We start from the raw sequence: 27,473 nt of genomic DNA, 5'->3' as shown, positions 1-27,473 counted from the left end.
ATCAGATTTTAATTAATTAATATAACAATGTTTTAAGTCGTTATATAATTAATAAGGTTCGTTTTAATGTCCACTAAAGTTCGTAGAATAAATTCGACAGGATGTATTCTAGTTTAGTGATTAAAACAACCGAGTGATCAAAGCACAGAAAACTGTGGATATAACAATTGCAAGTTACAAACAACTTGAAAGCTTTTACAATGCTTGAACAACTTTGAAATGAAGAAGTGAAGCCATATATATAGGCAAAGCACTTGGAACTAGGTATGACATTGAAAGGAATGACTTAGTAGCTTAGGAATGACATTACAAAGCAAAGCCATGCCAAAAGGAAGGAAGGAATGACATTTAAAAGGAATGTCATACTGCCATACACGGTATGACATTAATTCCTTGGCCTTCAAGGGTCATTTGGCATGACATAACTAGCCAAAGTCATAAGCAATCAAGAGGTATGACTTAATAAGACATATAGCATCAAAGGGTATGACATTCTAAGTCATACAACACAAGTCATACACATTTACTAAGAATGTCATACTGATTGACACGGTATGACTTTCTTAAGTCATACAACCGAATGTCAGAAGCAAGCAAACGGTATGACTTTCTATCAGAAAGTCATATCTACTGATTAAACCATGCTAAGCTCATCAGAATGACATTTTTAAGACATGGGAGGAAAGCCATGATGAGTGACACGGTATGACATTATTGAATAATGTCATACCGACTGCTATATGTATATAAACACTTGTATTTAATTAAATAAATATTCAATAATCACTTAATTAATTATATTAATCATATAAATTCATAAATTAAATTAATTCGAAGGTGAATCAATTTAATAAATAAATTATACAACTAATTTAATTATTTTGATAAGTGAAGTGATTAAAGAAATATTTATATAATTCTTTTCTTTAAGCAGCAGGGACTCCAGACATGTTTAAACGCTGTAGATCTTCGTCTTGATTGAACGGCCACTTATAGTTGATGCAGAACACTTAATCTGAGTAGCTGACACACAAATGTACTGTCTGGTTCATCTGTATCTAGCTGAATTAAATATTCTTTATCAAATAAACATTTGAGACGTGGCTTGTTCGTCGATTCTTTGTCTTCGTAGTTCTTCTTCATTAGTAACAACAGTATGGAATCTTCTGAATAAATAAAGTATTAAAACCTTATACCTTCTGGACTTCTGGACGTGCTACAAAAGATTATTTGTACACTGAGGCTTGAACATATTAATGAACTTCTTCCAGTGGTGTGCAGCAGCATCCTGAAATTCTTCAGACATATAATTTCAATAAATCACTTGACGTTCTTCGTACGGATTCCTTCAACAGTACTTGCTATTTACCTTGCTTTCTTATCAGAGTTGAGTTGGTACCTCTTTAATTACAAATAGGCTAAACATATGCCTTTCACTCCCTCCTAATGAACTCTGGACGTCCCCCTGGCATCTCATCATATATATACCCGAGACCTCGAGGGTGGGGAACTCCTCCATCCCACTCCGTCATCCGACTGATCGCCGAATGATCAATAGGTGCTGCTGGCAACTGTAATTGCTCGTTGGCTGGCCAACGAACACCGCTTGATCGACAGAGCTTCGTAACAATTGTGCCGTATGGAATGGCACCAGTGGTTCCTCCCTGTAAGAACCTCAGAATCCCCTGATGAATAACATGTCCCAGATCAATATACTTGCCCGAGACAATCGCAAAGAGCAGAATAGCTCTATCCACTGTCACCTCATGCCCATGTGAAGATGGCATGATGTTAGCACAGATGAAGGCGTTCCACGCCTTTGCATACCGGTTCAACGCGGCTGCTGGAAAAGAAACATGTGCCGGCAAAGGAGGTGCAGTCATCTTCCAATTCGTATCCGGCACACACATATCATACACCAACCGCTCAAGATCAACCGGATCATCATCAAACCGGCGTTTGGCACGCCCAATCCTCTCAACAACCCAATCTTCTTCATTACGGCGCTTGGCACGCCCCCCAATCACTCTACGGATTGCCTCCGCACTATAATCCACACGGATTCCTCGCACCACCGTGAACCCATCGCGATTCTCCTTGGCATTAGCATAAAACTCTCGAATAATGGCCAAGGGAACCGCCTCCGGAGCCTCGCAAAAAGACTCCCATCCCCTTTCTTGGATCATGTTTAAGAGCTCACCATCTTCCGCCGTGGGTAAGAATCCCCTCTCCTTGACTATCGACTTATTCATAAGCCGTTGAAACTCGGTTCGTGCACCATCGGAGGTGAACTCAACCTCACCCATCGAGGAAGAATCGCTAGATGTAGGGGCTTGGGTGCTTGGTCCTTGTGATCTTCGGGCTCTTTTGGGTGCCATTGGTAGAGATTTAGAGTTGCAAGAGGTTTATGTGTAGTGGGTTTGAGAGATTTGGTGGTGTTTGTGTATATGGATGTGTATATATATAATTAGGGTTTATAGAATTAGAATAGGAATTGGAGATGGGTTTTGTGTTTATATAGGATATTGAGAGTTGATTTAGGGTTTTGGAGGATATATTTCGGGCTAGGCATGCAAAATTAGGATTGTGGGCTTTTAAAAACGAAAAGAAAATATTTTTGGGAGAAAATCCGAGTTTCTGGGCAGTCAGTAGCGCGGCCGCGCTAAGTGTAGCGCGGGCGCGCTGGACACTTTAGCGCGGGCGCGCTGGACACTAGCGCGGGCGCGCTAGTGTCTGACACCCAGGGCCGAATTTTCTCCTTTTTTTGCGTTTTTGAGGTTTACAACGGTACAATATGGTTCCAATGCGCGGGTTGCCTCCCACGAAGCGCTTGTTTAACGTCGTTAGCTCGACGTGAAGTCCAGAATTAATCCGATTCCGATGAAGTATCCTGTGGAGGATACCTCGTTCCATAACCAAAAGAATCCCAAGTAACATTAACATATAGTGCTAAGAATGCTTCAGCAAGAGAGTCCGTTAATATATCAGCAAAGCGCCCAATTCGTTCTTCAACCGCGTCAATACGCCGGATTATCTTTCGGTAGTGTGATTCATTCAATGTTGAATCAGCAGGTGATTGAATTACAGATTGGTTACTCGCACTGGCAGAAAGTAGAGGACAAGTGTCTCCACATGCATTAGGAATTGAGTCTGAGTGAGCTCTAATTCTGTGGCAATTGGTCATCTGAAATTCCTGAGTGACTTCGACCGCTTCCTCATCCTCTGATTCTTCCTCTTTTGGAATTTTCCACTTTAGGTCTCTGTGCTCAGCAGCAGCCAGGTTCTCTATCAGTTCGTAAGCATCATCGAAGCTCTTGCTACACAGATTTCCTCCAGCTGCCACGTCTAACACTGCTCTACATTGACCATTAAGACCCCTGTAGAAATAATGAATTGCCATTCCAGGAGGCATGCCATCTTCATTGAGGTTTTCGAGAATCTTCTTGAACCGGTCCCAAGCTAAACAAAGATATTCTCCCGAGAATTGAGAGAATTTACTTTCGGTGTTTCTGATAGCTGATACTTTAATTAGAGGATAAAACCTGGTACAGAATATTTTCTCCAACTTGTTCCAGCTATTAATAGTGCTTGCCGAGAGAGAGATAAACCATGATCGTGCTACGTCACGTAGCGTGAATGGAAAGAGTCTCAGCTTTACTAGATCCTTAGGTCCGATATTGAAATCCAATGCAATAATGAATTCCTCGAATTTCCTTAGATGCAGGTTTGGGTCCTCAAGAATAGACCCCCCAAATTGAATAGTATCCTGCAGCCTGAGAATGATTGATGGCTTAATTCGAATACCCCTGGTTGATATCGCTGGCTCAATTGTGTCAGCCTGATTATCATTGATATTCAAACGAGAAAGTTCCTGTGACGCCTCATCAACTGTTGTCCTTGCATACTCCATTGTTTCAGAATCAGAAGAAGAAGTTGAATCAATTGCTTCCTTACGAGCTTTAGAACGTGTTAGCATAAACGCGACCCAAGTACCTGAAATAAAGAAAAGAAGAAAAGTGAGAAGAGAATAGAATCCTAGTCAGTGAATTTTTATGCACACTGATGACAAGTACATAAACTAATTAATTAACACCGAGTCCCCGGCAGCGGCGCCAAAAACTTGTTCGCAAAAATCTACACGCAAGCGCACGTGATCACAAGTAATATATTAAGTTCGATCCCATAGAGACTGGTGAATTAAGAATACGCACCTATGCAACAATGTATGAGTAATTTTCACTGCTAAGACAATTAACAAGGATTTGTTCTTTTATACTAATAACTAAAATTATTAATCAAATTCAGAATAGGAAAACACATGGGATTCTAACTTCATTATCGAATTCATCTAGAATTGAAATTACTGATTAACATGTGACTGTTGATCCTAATCAGACAACACGAAAGTAATACATGCCAACTCTCGTTGCACACATATCATACCAATCAAAATCCGCAATTAAGACAGAAATCTCATGGACACCAACAAAGCTCAGACCCTATATCTCTATAGCGGTAGTGTAAGCAGAGAGGTTTAATAACAGGTCGTCTATCGTGATTACACAGGGTGATAAAAATAGTTCAAGTCTATCACAAATTATGTTTCATTCACATAATCCTATGTTTACATGGCATAGTTCTAAATTCAACCATCCACTCTCGCTTCAGAAAGAATTAACAAACAACTTAGAAGTTAGCTACGCTTCTAAGAAGAATAAGCACGGCTCATGCAAAGAAATCACCGTACGTCACAAAATCAAGTAAACAATCTCGTTACTAAACTACATCGATAAATCCATTAGAATCCCATGAAGGCGGTTAGTTCATAATCGAACTAATCGACATCATGGGTTCTAATGAAAACATGATAAATAACAGACAAGAATTAATATGGAATAAAAATGCTTGAATTAATAATAAAGATCACAACGTTACAGAATTGATGTTCACGATCTCGCTCGAAACTGTCACTTCCTCGCGAAGAACGATCTACTACAAACTGATAATGTGCTTGATTACAAAAGAAAACTGATAAAACTATATTCTGATATTCTACGATCTAAAACTACTTCTTGGAGGCTAGGGTTTTACACATGAGAAAATAAAGTACATTGACCAAGTCAACCGGGCCTCGACCGCTGCAAAAATCCATCAGAAAAGCTTCAAAAATCGGCCCGGAACACTTCTGCTGGGCGCGGCCGCGCTAAACTAGCGCAGGCGTGCTAGTGGTGACAGTAGCTAGCGCGGGCGCGCTAACCTTTAGCGCGGGCGCGCTACTGTCTGCCACTGGCAGCCCTGGTTCTTCGTTTTCAGCTCGTTCTCGCGTGCATGCCCTTCCTCGCTCTAGTACCACTTCCGTAGGTGATCACGGTTGCATTTAGCACATGCAACAAGCCCTTTAAACCCCTAGATAGCTCTAGTGGACGAGTGTGTTCTCGTGAGGGTTTGTAGAAGATGTACCCACAAAATCCTAAGTCGTGGTGAATCCACAATTCTCTATTCTTGCAAATAATGCACCAAAAACAACCTAAATTGATAGAAAATCACTTCATCACCTCAACTCGTGACCTGCACAGAAAAACACTAAAAACACATCAAAAGACACTAAACACTTAAGTACAACCAACCAATTTAAGTGGAAATGAAGGCCTATAAGTGTGTATAAATACCACTTATCAAGCACAGAGTCATTAAATCTTAAGTTTGGATTCTCATAAACCATGCTTTCTCTAGATAGAAAAGAAAAGATAACAAAATGAAAAGGAAAAAGAAATAAACTTAGGTACTCCTTTGAGGTCTTAGATATTATGTGTCAGGGAAGATCCAAGTGCATTGCTGGTATTAAGCAAAATGCATTAGAAAAGCAATATTTTTCTTGGTGACCTTTCACAATCTCTGATTACTGGAAAAATACTCTGAGAATAAGAAAACTAATCTGATGATGGTTATAACTCACTTGCCCTGAGAAATTTCTAGTCTAAAGATCATTTTTGGTCCATTCCAGATAAGCATAAGTTAAACTCTGATCCCTACCATAGTAGCCTCTGTTGTAAATGAAGTGTTTAAATGATTCTCTGATAATCTGGTTCTTTCTAAAAATCTTGAGAATTTTGTCAATCTTTGTATCACACTTAGATTCATGAATTCACACACGTTACACTCCACTTATGTGATTAGCAAATATTTTGTCTTCGAGTAATTTTTGATAAAATTCGAAAAATATTTGTAAACTCTGAGGATGTTAGGTCCGATACAAGGTTAATTAAGCTAGAAGGGGGGGGGGTTGAATAGCTTAATAACCAATTTAAAAATATATGAGGTGCAATAAAAAGTTTATCCCCTTTTTAAAACTTGTATCGAGAGTATGAGCAGTAAATATGTGCGGAAGCAAAGTGCAAAGCAAGTAAAGTACCACACACAAGGATTTATCCTGGTTTGCGGTGGCTAACTCAACCTAAGGAGTCCACTCACCCCTACTCCAGTCCTCGAGCTCCTTCCCGGACTCGAGATTTTCTCTACTATAAAGATACTCCTTTACAGTAGGCGGAGAAGCCTTTACAAATATATATCTTGGAGCGTAACTTCCCGTTACCTCCTCACTACAAATGTAAACTTACAAGACTCGTCTTGGAGCGTAAATCCCCATCACCTCCTCATAGTCGTTGTACCCCGGGTGTAGTCTTTGAACTTCTAAACTTTTGCGGGTCTTGGACAAAGGCCTTAGGTCTTGGGTCTTTCCTCTTCCTCACGGTGCGAAGACGACTAACTCCCCGTTAGCACGCCTAGAACTTGGGTCTTGAAACGAAGATCACCTCACTTCACTTTTCCTCACTACAAAATTCAGAAAACAATATCTACGACAAATAACTTGGGTTTATAAAAAGAGTTTTGGGCTAGAAAAGTCTAGGCCGAGTGTAGTAATATTCAACAATGAATATTTATAACTCGTATACTTTTCGAATGATAAATATCAAATCGAAGTATACGTTATATCTTACTCCAAATAAAAGATAATATATGTGTGGAGTATAAGTATTCTTTCTTTGATAAATATACGATCTTGAAGAATCAAAGAATACGTGTATTTATAAACTCCGTGTAGATCGAATAAATTATATTCGGAGTTTTAAGTCTATTTAGGCTCGATGGCACAAGACTTATATAATTACTTCTTTATATGAAAATACGTCTATTTTCGAAGTAATATAATCGAGAAGTCCTTGCTTCTTTTTAATATAACTCTTCTCGTTTCTGTAGTCTTTCGAGACTAAATTAAATCAATGAAGTTCGTAGAGAAAGAGTTGAGATTTTTTAACTTTAGCCCAAGCCAATATAAATTCCGCAAATCCAACAATACAATATTTATACACTTATAATGATAACAACTATAAAGTGCAGAAAGTATATAAATACGTATAGTAGGCTTATTCGGTTATTAATCCCACGATGCTCGAGTGGTACTAGAGGGACTTAAACCAAGTAAGAAAAATAACGAAACAAGTTAATCGCGGAAAGTTAGATTAGGCGAGTTAAAGTGCTAAATAAACGTTAAAGAAAATAAATAGCTTTTTAGATCGTTTTCTTCCCAACGGAACACAAGGTGCTAGTAGGGAATTTGATCAAGCTTTATATAATTGATTTGACCGACGTCAAATATAAATCTCTTTTTCGAGATATATACGACTTTTAGTTCGTATACAAAATAATACGAATCGATGTTCGTTTGTGTAATGTATATTTGAGAATATTAGATCGTATGATATAAAGGTTGTTCTTGTATAATAAAACTCAAATATAACGAATCTTTAGTTCGTTAGAATATTTCACGAAACTTTAGTTCGTGTTAGTATATTTCGAATATCACGAATCTTTAGTTCGTGTATTTAATTTATTCGAAATAAGAAAACTCTTTTATTATAGATATGAGATGAAGAGCTTTTGTAGAGAGTAGATCGATGATAATAATGAGCTCTTGTATAAATAAAATGGTCGGTTAAGACACGGATAAATGAAGCTAAAAATATAACCACTTACGAGAACGATCGGAAAGTTCGCTGGAAAAATTCGCCGGAGGTTCGGTAGGACTATAAGCACATGGACGAATTTGGGCAGCCCTTCGGGAGGCAAGATGGTAGTGGTTAAAGAGCTAAAGTGGTGAGACAAATCTTGGTTGGATGGACAAAAGCTTGTATAACTAAAACCTTGTGTATATATGTATATATATATAAGAATGGAGGTTTTAGAGAATAAGTATTTGTAAAGAGTGTTTGTAGATGAAAGAGAGAGTGTATACTTCAAAAATCTCAGCACTTCTATGGCTTTTGGCTTAAGAAAAATGGGTGGGGGTGGGGGTTTATTTATAGGAGGGGTTAGGATTAGAAGTAAGTGTATGGTGAGATTGAGAGTGATGTGGCCAATTGTGAGCCAAGTTTGATGAATGGTGGGGAATTCAAGCATGTGCCACTATCCTCATCAGATTTGAATATATATTAAACAATAGAAATGCTTCGGTTTTGCAATTAAATGCGTATCACGTATCGTTTAATAAATATGACGAATTTCCGAAAGTCTTCAATAAATTCAACTAAAAATATGTTAATTCTCCAAATATTGGAAAACGAAATTCTGTGAAGTTTGGTGATTTTTGGTCAACTATAGCTTGGTCAAACGCTCACTCGAAGTTCGGGTCAATGGCTCGGAAAAACACATCCCGACAAAAGTTCTCGAAAATTTACGAAACTTTTACCTAACATGCCTATACATATAAAAGTGACATCCCCAAAGTTTCAAGTCATTCTAGCAAGTGGAAGTATTTTATCCGGAATTAAAATGATAAAAACCGCTTTACGGGATACGATAAAATACAAAAATTCTTTTGACGATTTGAAAAAGGAATTTGACAAAATTAACTTTTGACTTGAATAAATACTATAAATATATTCCCTCAAAGATAAAATATTTTGGAGTGTTGGGAAGTATATTTGAGTATTTTAAATTAATTTCCTTCGATAAATAAGGAAATATATGAAAACCGGAAAAATTAGTATTTGGTCAAAAAGAGTAGACCCTTGACTAATTTTTGAAACCAAAATACTTAGAATATTAATATTCATGATAAATCATGATTTTGATAATTTTGGAAAGCATTCTAAGTATTAAAAGAATTTTCTCCGAAAAATGGGTAATTTGAGAGACCAGAGAGAAAATATTTCACAAGGTTATAAAAACGGATGTTAATATTTGTAGGACCAAATATTAATGAGATGTGAGAGTAAATCTTTATTTTGGATAGAAAATGATTTTTGGAGAGAAAGATTTATTTTTGAGTAATTAAAGTTAATTTATCCCGAAAAATAAGAAATTGATAAAATAGGGAATAAATCACTTTAAATACTAGATTTTGAAAATAATGTTACATGAAGCTTTTAAATAATATCAATATGTTAAAATCTTTTTTCCCATCTTCACATCAATTTAATTTTGCAATCGTAAGAAAGAGAAAATCATAAAGTAGCGATATTCCTCAGCATGTTTATTGCACAGAAAATCTTTTGAAAATATTTTGACATGAAAATCATTTTTTCAAATCACTTGCTAAAATTAACCTTTCACTTAGAAATAATCATTTAAATTAAATGTCCTATTGGGAGGATCTAGGTGATTTAAATTTTACGTTTATTTAATAAATACCAAAATAAATCAATATCGAAGATATCCTTTCAATCTTCCCCTTTTTGGTATTTATCAAACCAACCTAAAATTTAAATTTTACAAGTGTGTGCTTCCCCTTGATGTATGCATGAATTTAAAAAAATATTTTCACATAACATATAAAGAGTTTGAGAAGTATACTTATAATCCTCGCAATAATTTCTTGATAGCGCATCGGGATATCTTGTGATTATTTCCTGAAACAAAAAATGAATAGTAGAATTTGAAGTTTTAATATTCGATTTGGATTGTGCATTTAAATTTTTTAACTTTTGGTATGCACATCTCTTTCGATTTAATAGGGAAAATTTTAATTTTAGATCGCGCATCAATTTTTAAATGATCTAGGGATGATCTCTGGTCCTCTCTCTGCTTGTGAACACTGCTTGTTTCACTCAAAACATTTCACTAATTACCAAACCTCATAATCTAACTCCCTTTCAACTCTTCAAAGGAAAGAAGCCAACAATTAGCTTTCTTCATGTATTTGGATGCAAGTGTTATGTTCTAAGAAATCAAGGTGAAAATCTTGGAAAATTTGAGGCCAAGGCAGATGAAGCTATTTTTGTTGGATACTCTGATGGAAAATCATTTAGAGTGTATAATCTGAGAACCAACATTGTTATGGAATCAATCCATGTAGTTTTTGATGACAAGAAGATTCAAGGATTCTCAGATGAAGGATTTCATGATAATCTCAGATTTGAGAATGAAGGTGAAGGTGATCTGTATGATAGTGATGATGACTGTGATGACATTATTCAGAATGTTGGAATTAATCCTGGAACTAATGTTCCAACTGATGACTCTCTAGTGCAAATAACAACTGTTATTGGAAATTCAACTGAAGCATCAGTTGAAACTACATTGGAGGGATCAGTTGAAACACCTCAAGGATCATCAGTTGAAAGAATGTCTCAAAGTTTCAATCAGTCTAGAAATAATGAGATGTCAAATTTAGGGGGAGCTTTCCAACATGGAAACCTGAACTTCAATAATGAAGCCACATCATCAAGACAATCACTTCCACCACAAAGAAAGTGGACAAGGGATCATCCTTTTGAGCTAATTATTGGAGATGCAAATGCATCTGTACAAACAAGAAGAGCAACTCAGGATGAGTGTTTGTACAGTGCATTCCTCTCACAGGATGAACCTAAAGTCATAGAAGATGCTCTCAAAGATGCTGATTGGGTTCTTGCTATGCAAGAAGAATTAAATCAATTTGAGAGAAACAATGTATGGAAGCTGGTACCCAAACCTAAAAACAGAACAATTGTAGGAACAAGGTGGGTATTCAGAAACAAGGTGGATGAAAATGGAGTTGTCACCAGAAACAAGGCAAGGCTTGTTGCTAAAGGATACTCTCAATCTGAAGGATTTGATTTTGATGAGACCTTTGCACCAGTTGCAAGACTGGAAGCAATAAGAATCTTCCTGGCCTATGCTGCTCATGCAAACTTTAAAGTTTATCAAATGGATGTCAAGAGTGCTTTTCTAAATGGTGAACTGGAAGAGGAGGTATATGTCAGTCAGCCTCCTGGTTTTGAAGATCCAGAATTTCCAGACTATGTTTACTTTTTATTAAAAGCACTCTATGGACTAAAGCAAGCACCAAGGGCATGGTATGACACTCTGTCTCAATTCTTGTTAGATAATCATTTTTCCAGAGGAACTGTGGATAAAACACTATTTTACAGAAATGTAAATGGTGCCTTTATTCTGGTTCAAATTTATGTAGATGATATAATTTTTGGTTCTACAGATGAGAAACTTTGCAAGAAGTTTGCTAATCTAATGAAAAGTCAGTATGAAATGAGCATGATGGGAGAGCTCACCTACTTTCTTGGTTTACAAGTTAAACAAGTAAAGGAAGGTATATTCATAAATCAAACTAAGTACATTTATGATCTACTTAAAAAGTTTGATTTATTGGATTGCAAAGAAGCTAAGACTCCCATGCCAACAACCACCAAATTAGAGTTAAGTCCTAATGAGAAATCTGTGGACATCTCTAACTATAGAGGCATGGTTGGTTCTCTTTTATATTTGACAGCTAGTAGACCAGATATTATGTTTTCTCCATGCCTCTGTGCTAGATTTCAATCTGATCCTAAAGAATCACATCTTATTGCTATAAAAAGAATATTCAGATTTCTTAAGGGAACACCAAATCTTGGTATTTGGTACCCTAAAGACTCTGGATTTGATCTAATTGGATATTCAGATGCTGATTTTGCAGGATGCAAAATTGATAGAAAAAGTACAACAGGCACCTGTCAATTTCTTGGTGACAGATTGATTTCTTGGTTTAGCAAAAAGCAAAATTCTGTATCAACCTCTATAGCTGAGGCTAAGTACATTGCAGCTGGAAGCTGTTGTGCACAATTATTGTGGATGAGAAATCAATTACTTGATTATGGATTAAATCTCTCAAAAATCCCAATATTTTGTGACAACACCAGTGCTATTGCTATAACTGAAAATCCAGTACAACACTCAAGAACCAAGCACATTGACATCAAATACCACTTCATAATAGAACATGTGATGGCTGGTACTGTTGAAATGCATTTTGTTCCAAGTGAAGAACAGATTGCAGATATTTTCAAAAAGCCTCTTGATGAATCCACATTCACAAGGTTGGTAAGTAAATTAGGTATGTTAAATTTCTCCTAATTTAGAGTGAATTTTTCTGTAATTTGGCAGCCAGAATTTGATTAATTTTGATTTATCAAAATTGAATTAGTTATAATTCTGGATAAAGTCTATAATATTTCAACTGATGAACTAGTGAATTTGTTTCAACTGATGTTTGAAACAATATCCTCTTGTTTTGTTTTTCATTCAACTGATGACACCAGTTGAAAACGCTTTCAACTGATCTTCATCAGTTGAATAGGAAGTTTAAAGAGGCGCTTATTTCATCCGTTGAAAGCATTATCAGATCTGAGCCGTTGAAATTTCTTTTGTCTCTCTCCTACTTTATACACACGATCGTGTGTGTAATTTTTGTAGAGTTCAATAAGAGTAATTTCTTCTCAACGGTAATTTCTCAGCCAATCACAGCAATTTTCTGAGAAAGTATTTAAGTGTTTTAATTTATTTTCATTTCTTTTCATCTCACTCTTTCGAATTCTTAAAGCTCTCTTCTCTCTCTGTGCAAAAGCAAGCTCTAATTTTTCTTCAAGCTTTCTCTGTAACTGCAATGGCACCAATGAAGAAGTATACTGCACCAAGTGGGTTCATTTATGAGAAGAACAACTTCGCATCATTTGTGGATACCAAGGCAGTAGAGGAGAAGGAGTATCACAAGATGATGGAGTTCATCAAATCAAGCCAGCTCTCTTATGCTATGCTTGAAGCTCCTACCATCTACCATGAAATAGTGGAGGAGATGTGGACCTCTGCAGAGTTTAATAGTGAGAATGAAACTCTAACCTTCTCTATTAATAATGAAACTCATTCTGTTAATGTTGATGTTATGAAAGCATGCTTTAAGATTCCTGAAGACACTGTTTTATCTTTGCCTAGTGATGTTCAGTTGGTTAATTTACTTTATGCCATGAATTATGTTTTGCCAACTGATGTCTTAGGTAAAATAGAAAGAAGAGGTCTTAGGAGATAATGGAGTTATTTGTGTGATGCATTTATTAAGGCATTCTCTGGTAAAATTAGTAATTTCAATGCTCTTACTTCCCAGATTTTGCAAATGCTTTACATGTACCTGACTAATGAATATTTCAACTTTGGTGGTTTGATGATCCAAGAAATTGGGGAGAAACTAGGTGATAAAACTGGTAGACCTAGGAATATTTATTATGTTAGATTTCTTATGATGCTAGCTAATCATCTTAATGAAAAGCTAGTTATCACTAACAAGGAAGCCAAGCTTCCCAGTTTTGTGCAGGAAAAGAGAGTCTTTAAAGACCTCTTTAGGATGAATCTATACCCCTCCTTGGAGGTGGTGTACCTGCCAATAATGGAGGCTGGAAAGGAAAAAGAGGTACATGGCTTTCCTACTACTCTTTCTCAACCCTCACCTTCTTTGCTTTCTGCCATCAGGGCTGTTGAAGAGGCCCATCAACAGTCCACACAAGTGGCAAAACCTTCTAAAACCAAATCTTCTAAACCAACCTCAGATGCCTCCCAAAAGACATCTGTTGTAAAATCCAAGAAACACAAACCTGAGGGGAGTGTTATTGGAGGTTGTGAGGGGGAGGGAAAGGGTGAACATAAAAGAAGCCCTAAGCATAAGGATGGAGAGGTGTGTGTTGACCAACCTGGCCACTCTGCAGTCTCCCAAAAGACTGTAGATGTTAATATGGAATTAAACACATCCCTAGCAGCATCCTCCCAAAAGGATGTTGCTATTGAAAATAGTCCCCAACCAGGGACACAGATAAAAAGGGGGAGGGACACCACTTCTTCACCAATCAAAGCTTATGGGAGAAAGAAGATGAGAAGTGACAAACTTAAGCACTCTGCACACACACAGGCATCCATTCTGGATTTTATGCCTGTAATTTCTCAAAGTCAGATTGATGTGACTCCAATAAATGTGGAGTCACAGCCCCCTTCTTCATCTCAACAAATCACCCATATTTATGATCTTACCATCTCTACTACTCAAACACAATCCCCAACCTCTTCTGTGGATGTGGAATTAATTCACACCACACTTGTAAATTCTCCATCTTTGGATTTCATGGAGAAGCCCCCCTCTGAGATTGATCATCATCATTTTGATGATTTGTTGGATCTTTCTCTTCCACTTCCTTCTTCTGTGACAGTGTGTTCTGTGGATTTTCCTTTAAAATCAATCACCACAGACTCAACTATCATAGCGTCTAAACCTATTTCTTCATTTTCTTCAACTGATCTCCCTCATCAGTTGAATAGTGTTTGTCCTTCAACTGATCTGCTTAACAGCTCTCATCAGTTGAATGCCTCCTCTACTCATGTTTCAACCGATGTCCCTCATCAGTTGACAACTGCTGCTACTTCAATTAATTTACCTCTTTCTACAGCAGTTGATCACATGGTAGCACAAACACTTCTAGGATTGAGTAGAGTGAGCTATGGAGTGGAGAGGCAGCCTAGTGAGCTGGCAAAAGGAGAGGGTGTGGAGAGTCTGGCATTTTCTTCTAGCCAGGAAAAAGGAGAGGATAAGAGTGACCCTTTAGTAAGGGTAAGTGAGGGAGAGGTAAGTGGTGTGGTGAGCCAAGGGGAGCCCTTGATGCAAGAAAAGAGAGAAATTGAGAGAAATGCAGGTGTCAATGAAGGGTTTAGTGAACAAGATTTTCAAGCTGAATACAGATCCATATTGGATAGTGTTTCACTAGACCCTGAGACTTTTACTCATGGGATGTCTTCTATTCAAGACTTTGCCAGATTGGATAATCAAGCAGCTGAGAGGCACCTCAATCTGATTCACACTACATCTTCTATGCTTAGAGCAAAGGAGGCACTTACAGCTCTGCCTGCCAATGCTGGAGATGATTTTCATTATGATGATAGTGATGAAGACCTCAATGATGCTCTTGAGGAATCTATTGTTGAACAACCTACAACTTCTCTACCCTCATGGCTCTCCATGCAGTCTGCCAATGCAATTGTTGTTAGCATGGAGCTGCAAAGGCAAGTTTCCACCATTCTTCAACCACAATCTGGAAGCTCATCCTCCCCTCCAGCCATCTCTGCCACTATTGCTAGTCAGGCTCTAGACAACCTCAAGCTTCACAAATATCAATCTCTCCATTTTCAGCATGAGATAGAGCATCTAAATTCTCTCATTGCCTCTGTTAAGACTGATCTGACCAAGCAAATTGATGAAAAGCTTCCAGCTAAAGTCAAATCAGCACTTTCTGAATCTGAGCAAAAGCAACTCCAATTGGAAAAGCAAGTGGAAGTTCTGGAAGGAAATGTCCATATCTTAAACTCTAGAATGGAAGAGATGTTGCAGCATCAAAGAATTCAGACTGGACTTCTTCAACATCTTCTTCTTGCCTCTGGTGTTTCACTTCCCAGTCCATCCCCTACACTTGCTGCTAACAAAAAGGGGGAGAAAGAACTACCAACTCCTGCAGAATTGATCAGCCAAATTCCTCCTCCTTTCCACACTAAAAGGGAAAAGCAAAAGATTGAAAGGATGAAAGAATTAGACTCTATTGCAAAGAGAGTGGCTCAGTTGGGCAAGAAATCTTCTGCAGCCACCACAGCTCAAATTTCTTTTCCAACCACAACTACAATTCTCAGGGTGATTACACCTGAGATTGTTATTCCTTCCAAGACAGAAAAGGGTGAGCCATCATTTTTGAATGAGTTCAAGGCCATTCTATCTCCAAACAATTGTGGTTACTCCAGGCCTGGAAAAGACTCAAGCTCAATCTACTTTCCACTAGCCAGGCCTGACAAAAATGAATACAAGCTTTTGGGCCAAGAGATCAAAAGTTACAAAGACTGTACAGATGTGGCTTTAAAAGCTCATTTTGCCATCATCTACAGAGAAGGCCAAAAGCTGTTTATTGGAACTGGCCATCCTCACTACTCATTTGCAAAAGCTGAAGAGGTGGCCAGAGAATGTGAAAAAGAGGAGTTTGAATCTCAACTCTCTTTGAATCAAGAAATAGAGGTTGATGAAAGGTACGCTATTGAGCTGGAAGAGGAGTTGGCAGCTGAGCTTCTAAATGAGAAAAGATTGCCTCTTGAATCTTCTCCAAAGAAAAAGAGAGTCAAATCTAAAACTAAGATGCCTGAGGCAGCCAAGAGAAGAGAAGAAGTGCTAGAAAAGCCTATCTCAAAGCCTTCCTATCCAATCAAGGACACCACAGTGGTACATCCAGATGTCAACTTCCATGATGAGCCAATAATGCCAAAGGAGGAGCCAGTTGACTTGGAAGATATCCCAATTCCAGGTTTTCTTGTTCAAGAATCTTCCAAGCCAAAGAAGAAAGTCAAGTCTGTGGCTAAGAGGATGACTAACCTTCCTAAACCTCCAAAAGAACCTGAAAATCCTGATGACTATCTCATTATTGCTAACATTGAAGAAATTTCTGAGTTGGAGCTGGAGCTGGATGATCTTCAAGAAGTAAGAGGAATAGAAGCAACTTCAAAATTACCTGAAAGATTGGTATTCTCTTACAAAAACAAAGGTGATGTCATCTGGCCTCTTCACAGAGTTCTGAATTCTGAGGGATTCAGCTCTTTAACAAAAATATATGGATCTATGAAGAGGACAGGAGGATTTACACCACCTGCAAAGCAAATGGTACTAAAGAGAATCCTTGAGATCAGGAAGGAATGGTCCTCAGATGCTAGTCTGCAAAGAAGGCTGAAAATTCCCTACACTGGAAAGAAAATTCACCATGAACCTACTCCAGTCATGGAATTTAGGGACAATCAAGGTGTTAGGAGATTTTTCAGACCTAAAGATCAACTCAAGGTTGCTAGCTTGAATACTCTGAAGACTCTCCAATCCAAGCTCAACAGACAAGATAGTGATGAAGAATGGTTCTACAGGATCTTTCAGAAACAGAATAATATTCTTGAAGAAAAACTTAAGTCCAGAAGAAGAAGATCTTCTAGGAACAAGTAACTGCTCAGTCTAGAGGAGCATAATCATCTGTAAACTTTTCTAACTCTTGTATTTAAATTCTGCATTTCATTTTATTAATGTTTTGTTATCATCAAGTGTAGAATTTATGTCTGCATCTTCTCCAGTCATAAATTGGGGGAGATTGTTAGGAATCAATAATTTTTGATGATAACATAAACATTTTGTAACATGTCTTACTTAGAATCTTTATCAAATTTCAGTTGTAATTGTTATATTTCTTGTCTTTGGGAATTATCAACGGATGGGTAGAATAGGATGGCTAATTGTAAATATCCAATGCCATGTAATTTTATCTAAGTGAAGGATATTCAACTGATGAGATGTAACTATTCAACTGATGAAGACTGGATGATGTTTCAACTGATGAAAATCAAGCATTCAACTGAAGACAAAGTGTTCAACTGATGATGCTGAGGAATTCAACTGATGAGACTGGAACAACATTCAACTGATGGAGTTTGTAATTCATTCAACTGATGAGCCTGGCATTCAACTGATAAAGTCAAGAGCAGTTGAAAGCAACCAGAACTTTCAACTGATGAAGCAAAGAGCAGTTGAAAGTGACTAGAGCTTAAGTCTGACAAATCACATGGATCGAATTACACTAAAATAGACATGGAAGCCTAATTAGGAAAATAAAGAAGAAGCAGAAACATACTTATCTCATGCAGTGCAATCTGGATCAAATCAAGATGATGGTCAAAGATGAAGACATCTCAGAAAGCATGCATAAGACAAAGTTGTGCAGCATTGTTTTTAGATTAGAGTGCATTTTGTAATCTAGCTAAAAGCTTTGTAAAACTTGGAGTGTATAACCAAGTTAGAAGCATCAGTTGAACTCGTTCAAATTACTTGAGAGAAAAATCTGAGAGTTAGAACTTGTTTGAGTGATGAACCAGCAGCTGTGCGAATTGTAATCAATCCACAGATTCTTCTATATAAAATCTCACGGGTGGATCATTCAATCCACCCGTATTTTTAAATACTTGGTGTTTTCTGTTTTACTGTGATTAAGTGTATTGCTCCTTGAATCTTTTAATTTGTAAAAGATTGTATTCAACCCCCCCTTCTACAATCTTTCTTATAGTTGGTGTAAAATAACAGAGATGCCTACGTATCTTCTGTGTGTAGAAGAATCAAGTCCAAAACGTAGTTCTAGTTATGAGGGGTAGAGCCCTTTATATAGATGCTTCGAAGTCAGAAGTCGAATAGAAGTACGATTCTAGATATCAGACTTTGAATCGAAGTATGCTTTGGTGCCAACGATAAGACTGAACTCTTATCTCTCCAAGAACTCCGAGACGTTTATCCACGAGAGTTAGTTGTATCGTAGGACTTAGTTTCGTAGCTGGACCTTTATGTGGGCCTTGAGCCCATCCGAGCCCATACGTATTTGGCTCAGAGCGCCATTGGGCCAGGACGGAATTTCCTACAATTGCACCGGGCCCTTATTGGATCGGGTCGTTGCACTTAACAAACCCAATCCCTACCATTTGCCCCCTAACTTTCGACAAATACCATGGTAATTTATCGAAAGTTTATAGAGGTTTGTACATCGTGTATTTGGCCGTATTTCCTATCGAGATGAGGTCTTCGGGTGTTCTTGTATTTTTTTGAGGCCAAATTCTTTTTTACAGGAATTTCTGGGAATAAATTCCCATTTTTTAGAATTTTTCAAGCCTTTTAATAATTCTCGAAATAATTTTTGAGAATTAAATCTCCACTTTCTCTATTTTCCAAGATTTTTCTGGATATCTTTGATATTTTCCTTTAAATATAGTTCTGGGCATCTTTCCTTCAGGATGGAATGCTTCCTTGGCGTGCATTGCAACGCCAAGGAGGCTATTTGGACAACAACGCCCAGGAGTCATGCTTCCTGGGCGTTGTTGAAAGCTGTGACTGGTGTTTGCCTTCCTAGGCATCGCAGCACACGCCTAGGAGGCATGAACATGTGCAACGCCTAGGAGACACGTTTCCTAGGCGTGCCTAACCTTCTCAGGTCTAGATGTGTCCTAGGCGTGCTTAGCGACGCCTGGGAGACATCAATACGAACGACGCCTAGGTGACACGTTTCCTAGGCGTGTATGCCGTCTCACAGTGGTGATTCTCCCTGGGCGTGCTTAGCGACGCCCAGGAGACATAATTCTATGCGACGCCACGGAGTCATGCTTCCTTGGCGTGCCATATGGCATAGTCGTCCATTGTGTCATGTGTCCTTGGCGCTGATAGGGACGCCAAAGAGACATGTTTCTTGTAATGCCTACAAGAATTGCTTCCTGGGCGTGTTTGTATAGGGGATTTCTTAAGACCTTGATGCCATTATGATTTCTTGGCGTGCTTAACCACGTCAAGTAGACCTTGTTCGTTACCCCGCTTAGAAAACGTACTTGCTTGGCGTTGTTTGACGGTTAGTCAGACCATGGCTTCAGTTACGTCATGTCCCCTTGGCGTGCTTATCTGCGCCAAGGAGACATTGTTTATACCTTGGTGCCACGTAGTGCTATAGGTTGTGGGCCTTAGTCTATAACTTGTCAGGCCTATATTTCATTCTTTTTCCTATATTTTTCATGTGTCTCGTAGAATTCTCGAGATCCTTCTAGAAAAGGCTTGTCTCTTCAAATTTATGGGCTTCCCGCCTGTGTCTAGGCCTTTCAACCGGCCCAAAGCCCATTTCACCGGCTGTAGGCCGTGAACCCTGGGGTTTACCGGCAAATGAACGGGTTAGGACTTTCTATAAATCTAGAGACTGAGAGTTTCACTTCTCATTTCACTTCAAAGTTTCCAAAGTTTCTTAGTCCAAATATTCTCAAACACCCTCTAGCTTTCTCTCGGCTTTCCTTGTTTTTCGGCGAGATTTAAGGCGTATTTCCGGCAACCTTCAAGGATTCCCTAGATTCCGGCCGATCTCCAAGCGTTTTTCCAGTTTCCGAGCAATATTCATCGTTTCTTCATCAGTTTCTGGGTTTCATACCTTCATCCGAAGAAGATCAATGGCTGATTCTGCATCATCACAGCAATCCCAGCAGTCCCAACTCTCTCAGCCTCCGGCCGCTAGTGCTCATGTTCGGCGAGGTAAAAAATCCCTCGTCCATGCTAGCGTTGTTTCATTACGTGATTTACTTAGCGAGTTCGGTCAGGCTTTTCCCAATCTTCACCATCTTGATGCATATAACCATCCCTCTAAATACAAACAAAAGGATGTAGATATAATGGCTAAATTATTTGGGATAGAGCATCCGTATAGGGCCGTGGCTCCAGGCCCAAATGATAGGGCTTGCTACCCTAGGCCTGGGACCATTAGGGTTTATAAAGAAATGTTTTACGCGGGCTTTAGGCTTCCCCGTCCAATGTTTGTTTATAGGTTGTTGGCTGAGGCCCGGGTGTGTCCAACCCAACTCCAGCCCAATGGCTGGAGGTTTATCTACTGTTTTTTAGTCCAGTGTAAAAAACATAACTTAGAGCCCAGTGTGGCCGTCTTTAGATATTTGTTTAAGTTTGTTAACGCACCAAACGATGAGGGCTGGGTCAAGATCCAGTATAGGACTAAGGGCCGCAGCATTTTCATATCGGACTCGGCCCCTGACTCCTTTCCTCGTTGGAAGGGTCAATGGTTTTATTTATATATGGAGGGGGCCGATTGGACCGATTATTTCTATTCTCATTTTAGTCGGGCTGAGGATGGGGCCATGAGGTCCCTTAAACTAGGGGTCGAAGAGAGAGCAGCCATAAAGATTTTGACCGAGGATTGCCTCCATCAGACTTCGCTGCTTATTTCTGAGGCCTCACTCCAAAGTCATGGGCTAAGTGATTTGGGCCCTGAGGGTAAGCCCACCATGATTTTTAAATTCGACTTGTCTCTTAACATATTTTGCGAATACTTATGTCATTTTCTTACTTGTCTTGCAGCCCAAGCCGCTCTTGGAAGCATTTTCAAGAAGCGGGAAACCGCTGCCTCCAAGACGGTGGTAGCCGAGGTGCCTCGGGAAAAGAGGCCACGAAAGGAGGGGAAGTCCCCTATTGTCGAGAAGGTTCCAACCTTCCTCACTCCTCGGCTCGTGCCTGTCGAGGAGGACCCAAGCCCCTACGTTGTGGAGTGGGGGCTTCTTAAAAAAGATACTGTGGTTGGAGATTCCCGGGCGGCCGCTGAGTGGTCCCGGAGCGTGATCACACCCCGGGATTGAGCCCACGTGGTGGAGTCGTGCGAGGACCTCCAGATTGAGCTCTTGGGGGCCCAGGCCGTGGCATCGGTAAGCCTTGATTTTATGTATTACATTATTTTTAAGTCTTCTTCTTACTTAGACAATTTTTTCTAACTGCAATTTTTTGTGCAGATCAATACCTACCTCCAGGCTGCGGTCCACAACCTAAAGGCGGTTAGGGCCGAGAAATCGATCGCGGAACGTGACCGCGATCGTTACTTCGAGGCCTCAACTGCTAACTTCGAGCAGTTTCGGAGGGTGGAGGCCGAGTTGTTGGCCGAACAGGAGAAAGTCCGCACTCTGGAAGCGGAACTGGCGCGGGTCCGCAAGGAAGCGGTGGAGGACTTGAAAAAGTCCAAGGAGTTTGAAGATATCCTGGCGGCGGAGTTTGACTCATCCTTTCCCGAGACTTTCAAGTCCTGTTGGGAAAGGATCATAGACGAGCTTGGTTCCCAAATTGAGGGAGTCACCTTGGAACGATTCCCCGTCCCGAAGCTTCCCAGGGAGGAGACCCCTTCCCCGATGGCGGTCGAGGATCTCGGGGATTCGCACCCTGTGGACTCTCAAACTTTGGAGATTCCAACCGAGACTCTTGTGATCCAAGATTCCAACTTGGATGAGATGGATCTTGGGAAAGGTTGGGAGGCCTAAGATGAAGCCCGGGACGAGGCCCAGGAGAAGGAGGCCCGGGAACTTGAAGTCCAGGAGACTGAGAAGGCCCAGGATGATACTTTCGATGATGGGCTTCCTTAGGCTAGGTTTCCTTTCGGCCCTGCGTGGCTTATTTTTGTAATTAATTATTCGGATATTTATACCCTTCGGGGTTTTAACTTATATATTTAAATTCTCTTTTGTCTCACTTTTTAATCTCGCATATTTAGCATTCTTTACCTAGAATACTTTTTGGATTAACTTTCGTCCTATGCTTTTATCTGCTTTTCTGCATATCGTGCATTTAGTTTAGGATTTCAAACCTAACAATAAAATATCCTTAACTTAGGATTAAAATTAAACTTGGGAGACCGAGTCTTAGAATAATCTTCTGATTTTTGTAATCGCCCTGCAGGGTTTAACTCTTACGAGTCAGTATATTATTTTATGAGCTTTCTATCCAAAGTGGTTCGTACTTAGGATTTCTAGCTTTAAGCGTGTAAATTCAAACTTGAAACTCGTGGACGTCTATTGAAGAAAACACAGGTGGAAACATAAGTAAGAATAACTTGAATAAACAAGTTAGATAATCCTCAGGACTTTATTAATATCATAGTAAAAGAGATAAACTACTTTCGGAAATCAACTACATGGCAGTGGTCAACATGACCTTATTCTTGTGGTAACTACTAACTTCTGTTATTATAGAATAGATATCAAATGTAATATATCTTCAAGTTGGTTGCATGCCAACTCCTAGGAACTTCAACTCCTTCCAAGGTCTGGAGCTTGTATGAGCCATGGCCTGTGACAGCCTTAACCTGGTAGGGGCCTTCCCAATTTGGAGCCATCTTGCCTTTGGGACCCACTCCAGAAGCTTCAATTTTTCTAAGTACCAGATCTCCTTCCCGGAAGTATCGCTCCTTAACCCGTAGGTTATAGTAATAGGAAGCTCGTTTCTGGTTTTCCCCAATCTTAGCATGAGCTTGGTCATGAATTTCATCAATCATATCCAGTGCAAGTCTCATACCTTCTTCATTGGCTTCTGGCCCATACTGCTGGACCTTAGAGGAAGTGTGAGTGATTTCTAGTGGCACCACCGCCTCGGCTCCATAAGCCAACTGAAAAGGGGTTGCCCCAGTTGAAACCTTACAAGTTGTTCGATACGCCCATAGTATAGGGAGTAATTCATCGGCCCATGATCCTTGGGCTTTCTCAACTCTTTTCTTCAATCCATCAAGGATTATCCTATTAGCCACCTCAGCTTGTCCATTAGCTTGAGGATGGGCAACTGAGGTGAAGCGTAGTTCAATCGAGTAATCTTCGCAATAACTCTTAAACTCAGCATTGTTGAACTGAGTCCCATTATCCGTAACCATGATTCGTGGTATTCCATACCTGCAGATAATGTTCTCCCATACAAACTGAGCAACCTGTTTGGTGGTTATCTTGGCCAGGGGTTTGGCCTCAATCCACTTAGTAAAATAATCAATTGCTACCAACAAAAATTTCCTTTGCGCACTAGCGAGTGGAAATGGTCCAAGTATGTCCATTCCCCACATTGCGAACGGGATGGGGGTGTTGATGGATGTCAACATCTCAGGGGGTTGCCGTACTATTGGCGCGAACCTTTGGCAGCGATCGCACCTTTTCACATAATCCTGGGCATGTTTAAGCATATCCGGCCAATAAAATCCAAGGCGGGTTACTTTATGAGCCAATGCTCTTCCACCGAGGTGTTGGCCACATACACCTTCATGAACTTCCCTGAGGGCTTCTTGAGCCTCATCCGGCCTCAAACATCTCAAATAAGGGATCACAAACGATTTTCTATATAGGATTCCCTCAATGAGCACATACTTGAGGGCCCATACTTGCAACTTCCGTGCTTCATCAACATTCGGTGGTAAGTGTCCCTTTTCCAGGTATAACTTAATCTCATCCATCCATGTTGCCCCTGTATTAATGGGAGCTACTAATTTTGCTTCGATGCTCGGGGTTCTCAAAACCTGATAGTAAACGCTTCCTGAACATACCTCGTCATCAGAGGATGCGAATTGCGACAAGGCATCAGCCTTAGTGTTTTCCTCCCTCGGCACATATTCTACTAGACATTCTTCAAATTGTGCCATCTGGGTCTTCACAATCCTCAGATACTTTGACATAGCTTCCTCACGAGCTTCGAACTCACCATTCACTTGGAAGACTACGAGCTTTGAGTCGCCACAGACTTTCAAGTTTTTTACCCTCAAGGTTCTAGCCAAACCAAGCCCAGCTATCAGTGCTTCATACTCAGCTTCATTATTAGTTGTTGGGAAGTCTAGCTTAATAGCATATTCCACCGTAAAGCCGCCATCAGGGCTTTGGAGCGCCAATCCTGCACCACTACCTTTTGTTTTTGAAGCCCCGTCAAAAAACAGCAACCAGTGTTCTTTAGGTTTCTCTTCCTTGGTGGGCTCTTCTACCTTGCCTTCCTGCCCCCCGACTTCCTCGTTGTTAATGGTACATTCGACGAGGAAGTCAGCTAAAGCCTGTGCCTTAATCGCCGTTCGAGGCTTGTATCGGATATCAAACTCCCCTAGCTCGATTGCCCACTTAATTAATCTCCCGCTAGCCTTCGGGCTATGTATAACGTTACGAAGAGGTTGGTCTGTCAAGACTTCTATCTTATGAGACTGAAAATAGGGTCTTAATTTCCTTGAGGCCGTAATCATGGCCAAAGCAAATTTCTCGATCACCGAGTAGTTGAGCTCTGCTCCATGGAAAACCTTGCTCACGTAGTACACTGGTTTCTGAACTTTGAACTCCTCTCGAACTAATACCGCACTCAATGCTTGTTTCGAAACAGCTAGGTATACATACAAGGTTTCACCATCAACGGGTTTTGATAGAAGAGGTGGCTCTGCCATGTACTTCTTCAGTCCCTCAAAAGCTACTTGGCTCTCTTCTGTCCACTCGAAATTCTTAACCTTTTTCAAGGCTTTGAAGAAGGGTAAGCATTTGTCTCCTGACTTGGATACAAATCTTCTCAGGGCCGCAATCCTTCCTGTTAACTTCTGTACATCCCTTATACTCTTGGGAGGTTCCATGTCGAGGATAGCTTTTATTTTGTCAGGGTTGGCCTCAATACCACGTTTGGAGACCATTAGACCAAGGAACTTCCCGGAACCAACCCCAAAGGCACACTTGGCCGGGTTTAACATCATCTTATGCGTCCTCAGGACTTCAAAGGCCTCTCTAAGGTGTTCAAGGTGATCCGCTTTGTTCAAGCTTTTCACCAACATATCGTCTACATATACCTCCATAGTCTTACCAATCAGATGTTTAAACATCTTGTTTGCAAGGCGTTGGTATGTTGCTCCTGCATTCTTAAGTCCAAAGGCCATAACCAAATAACAAAATACACCAAAGTCAGTGATAAACGATACCTTGGGTACATCGTCCTTGTCCATCCGGATCTGATTATATCCGCTGAAGCCATCCATGAAGCTCAGCATCTCATGGCCAGCGGTGGCATCTATTAACGTGTCTATCCTTGGAAGAGGGAAACAATCCTTGTGACAAGCATCATTCAGATCAGTGAAGTCTACACACATCCTCCACTTTCCATTGGCCTTCTTGACCATAACAGGGTTAGCTAGCCATTCTGGAAATTGAATTTCCTCAATAAACCCGGCTTCCAACAACTTATCGACCTCCTGTTTAATGGCTTCCTGCCTTTCGGGAGCGAAATTTCTCTTCTTTTGCTTAATCGGTTTCCTATCAGGGTTCACATTCAACTTATAAGTCATGAATGAAGGATAAATACCTGGCATGTCAGCCGCTGTCCAAGCAAAAACATCACGGTTGTTCCTCAAGAATTTTACTATTTCTTGCTTCAAGCCTTCCTGAAGTAAGGCTCCAATATAAGTAACCTTTTCGGGTTCCTCAGTATACAATGGGACTGGAATCAAGTCTTCGGCGGGCTTGCCTCTTCTTTCTTCCTCTTCTCGGATGTCTAGATCCTCTATGGGTAGTACTTGCCCCCCGGTTCCGCCAGACCTTAGTGCCCCAATGTAACAGCTTCGGGCCATTTTCTGATCTCCTAATTCTTCTCCAATTCCGTTCCTAGTTGGGAATTTAATCTTCATGTGGTAAGTGGACGGGATTGCCTTAAAAGCATGTATCCCAGTTCTTCCAAGGATGGCATTATAGGTCGACGAGGCTTTAACAACCAAGAAATTTATCATGCATGTGGCTTGTCTAGGTTCGGTACCCATAGTTACAGGGAGTTGGATCATGCCTTCAATCTTGGTTTCCACATTGTTGAAGCCATATATAGGCATATCCGAGGGTGTCAGTTGAGTATCGGAGTATCCCATCTTTTCATAGGCATCATAGAACAAAATATCCACCGAGGCTCCATTATCAATGAGCACTCTTTTTACGGACGAGTTTCCAATCACTGGTGTAATTACTAAGGGGTCATCATGGGGGAATTTTACCTTCTCGAGGTCGATGTTATCGAATGCCATTGCATGGTCAATTTTTGCCCGCTTCGGGGGTTCTCCAACTATACTCATTACTTCCCTTGCATAAGCTTTCTGTGAATTACTTGAGGTTCCGGCAGCTGTAGGCCCTCCGGAGATCACGTTAATCACAGGCCCACGAGACTGGGTTCTCTTATCATCATTGTCTCTTCCACGGCTGTCATTGTCCCGATAATTTTTGTCTCCATCCTTGGTGAATTTGGACAACTTGCCTTTTCGGATCAAGAATTCGATTTCGTCCTTCAGCTGTCGACAATCATCAGTCTTATGCCCCGTGTCTTTGTGAAATCGACAATACAAATCTTTATTTCATTTCTCTGGGTCGGTCCTTATGGGCTTCGGCCATCGAACACTCTCATCCTTTTCGATCTCCAGTAGGATTTGACTCCTCGGGGCATTGAGCCTAGCATATTCGGTGAACCTTGGTCCTACCTTCTTTTTAGCAGGCGACTTCTCATCGTCATCCTTTTTGGCATATTTGTTCTCAGCGTTATACTCGGCATCATTCCCACGTTTCTTGAAGTTAGTGTTCGGCCCTTGGTTATTCTAGGATTTCCTTAAGCTTTCTTCTGCCTTAATATACTTCCCGGCTCTCTCTTGTAAGTCGTTCATATTATCAGGGGCCCTCTTGGCTAGAGACCGGCGAAAATTGTCATCAGTGGTACCTTGCTGGAGTGCAATCATGGCTACCTTCTGATCTAGGTCCGGAACCTTCAAGGCTTCTTTGGTAAAACGATTCATATACTCCCGGAGTGATTCGTTTTT

Source organism: Daucus carota, chromosome 4 (assembly GCF_001625215.2).
Source record: "Daucus carota subsp. sativus chromosome 4, DH1 v3.0, whole genome shotgun sequence".
In the NCBI taxonomy this organism is placed as follows: domain Eukaryota; kingdom Viridiplantae; phylum Streptophyta; class Magnoliopsida; order Apiales; family Apiaceae; genus Daucus; species Daucus carota.
The sequence above is the reverse complement of the archived record's forward strand: the minus strand, read 5'-3'. Positions refer to the sequence as shown.